The sequence below is a fragment of the Myotis lucifugus genome, unplaced genomic scaffold (genome assembly GCF_000147115.1).
Source record: "Myotis lucifugus unplaced genomic scaffold, Myoluc2.0 scaffold_567, whole genome shotgun sequence".
In the NCBI taxonomy this organism is placed as follows: domain Eukaryota; kingdom Metazoa; phylum Chordata; class Mammalia; order Chiroptera; family Vespertilionidae; genus Myotis; species Myotis lucifugus.
Genome location: NW_005871615.1, coordinates 119,385 through 122,080, shown reverse-complemented (window position 1 = coordinate 122,080; position 2,696 = coordinate 119,385). Strand labels below are relative to the sequence as shown.

At 43.6% G+C, this 2,696-nt stretch overlaps 1 pseudogene; it reads left to right on the top strand.

Annotated features, from left to right (window-relative positions):
- LOC102420507 overlaps nt 1-95 on the top strand; it is a 2,671-nt pseudogene extending 2,576 nt beyond the window's left edge.
- Nucleotides 96-2,696: the final 2,601 nt, after the last annotated feature.

Here is a 2,696-nt window from a genome sequence, read left to right as displayed (position 1 = left end):
TCCATCCCTACTTGGTGGCTGAGATGTACTGCTCTCTGGCTTCAGCACAGGGCCCCTTTCTGGGACCCCCATGCAAGCGCCTGAAGCAGTCCTGAGATACTGCCTGTTGTAAGACTCCCTTGACTTTCCAGAAACAGCAGCCACTGTTGCTGCCATTGATGACCAGGTAAACAGTCTGTGGAGCCATGAATCTGCTGTGGGGGGAAGTCTGCATCTTGAGCCCAGATTTTTATTCTTTATATTTTCTTTAAATAATTTTTTTAAAAAACAGATGGAAATATGACTTGTCATTTCTCATGATCTTTAATTCTTGCAGTTGCTAACAATTGCTCATGCTTGATGACTTTCAACCAATTTCTGGCGATTGCTGATACACTTTGATCTCGTGTGCATCTGCTTGTTGCTGGCTTGGTTGAGGACATGCTACAAAAATTGCTTGCTAGCATGGCTGAGAAGATTAAAGTATTTCATGCTGCTATGGATGAGGCTGCAAAGAACTTTCACATGATACTTACTTTGATGCTATGAAATCCCTTTATCCTTAGGCTATAGACAAAGTCTTACAATTTCACAACGAAGCAATAACGGCTTTGTTTCACAATGTTACCTTCCCAGCAGTTTCTGTGCTACCTTCGCAATTACTAACTATGCTCTCAGATTTGTCAACCTCTTATCCTTAAATGGCATTTGAGCTGTTTTCAATATCAAAGTGTTTTCTCTTTCCAGAAATAGATATTTCTTCTAGAAGCAAACAACAATTCACAAGAATGAGGCAGGAAATAACGGACTCTTCCCAACTAGGGGAAGTTGGAAAGGAAGTTCTCCATGCCTTTCCAGCAGGATACATCCGAGGACATGTAAAGCAACATGTGATGTGGCCTCCTGTAACCTTAACCAGCAGGTGCAGTGAATCTATTAAGCAAGGCGGCTTAGCAGGCAAATGGCCTCAGCAAGGACACTGGAAATACGCCAATTTCTCTGAGGTCTGTCTTGAAGTTGCAGGAAAGGGGCTCCAATTTCAGCCAGACTTAAGTGATATTGTCACAGATAAAGCCATAATTGAGAACCACACAAGTGGACCTTTCAATACAATGCAGAAAGGTATTTCAATATCACCAAATACTTCGTCATATACACAGGTCCCAGGGGTTACAGCAATTGATCCTCGCTCTCTTAAGTGGATAATTAGATGATATCAAGAAAAGAGTAGAAACTTTCCCAAGAGGGACATTGTGTGCACATAACCTCATTACTGTACTGGTGCCAAAGCAGAAAGAGTTAACGGTTAAAGGAAGATAATTCTCCAAACAGTCCTGCACTATTAGATTTCTGAAAGTTCAATTCTGCAAGAACTTGATATAGTTTATTATGCCGTCCTTACAAATGCATTCGATGACTACCTCATCAACTCAATTATCTCAGATTCTTGACAAAAAATATCAGCATATATTACCAGAAAAAACTCATTTGTAGTGAATCTAGACTACAAATCCTGGTGTAATGCAGTCCATCCTGAACTACAAGGTCCTCTTTGTGAAGAACTTCATCCAACCTGAAAGAAACATCCAGACCCAAGAAGCTGATCATGGATGCCACTTCTAACTACATTCATTGTCCAAGACTGATTTAATCCTCCAGCACACAGAGACGATGCATTACCAAAGGAATATAATGAAAGCTGTATCAAGATGCCCTAACTATGGGAGAAGGAATGCGGCAAAAATTGTGGACCTTTACTACAGCCAGTCTGGAATTACTTGTACTCGAGGATTTGCACCTCAAGGGTGAAATAATGGGGCAAGGAGATAACCAGACCCTCATTGTATCTATGCCTCCATAGAGTTCAAGAGACCGCAACCAGAGATTCTCTCTTGGAAAAGCTGAGAACCAAAGGCATAGAAGCAGGACCCTCAAGCCGGATGAATGTTGGTCAAGCGATGTACTATACTAGTACGGTAAGAAGCTATATTTTAAAGGAGTGCCTGTCCCAAGTTTCTTAAAGATCTTCTCAAGACTCACAGACAGCACTGGGGAAGTATATCCAAATATATATTCAAGGCCAGCATGTTTAAGCTCATGTTGCCTCTCTGCATCTCAAGCTGATTATACCCCGTGGGCCTCTGTTATTGCAGGAATCATTGTTTATGTTATAGAAGTATTCATTTTGTTCTCTTAAGAAATAAGTCATGACCCTCAAACAGTAGCAGCTCTTGCCGTGGTTGGTCCAACATTAGGGGGCCTTCTGTCACCTGCAACCTTATCATCTGTTATGTTTCAAGGGTTAGCAGACCAGCTGACCTTTCAGTTGACATAACTTCAAAACTCAATACCCGATTCTGACCTTTCTCAGGCAGGTTCCAGGTTCAGAGCGTCCAGCTCAGATAATCCAGCTCACAACAGAGGAGCACAGAGCGGTAGGAGGAGATTCACAAGTCCGCAGCCGAGACAGAAAGACGTGAAGGTCTTAGGTCGTGTGGTGAATGGTGGATCATCACCCAGAATAGGGGCCCTGCAGGACCTTGTAGGCCAAGAAAGGGATGGAGCCACAGAGGGCCCAGGAGGCACCAAAGTCTCCCCTATCCGAGGATGAGCTTAGCAGGGGTTCCACCCGGCTGATACCCATCCCCACGTCCAAGAGGACGCGTGTGCAAGACCTCAGTCTCAGCCCTGGTCACCTGGCAGGAAAACCGAGGAGA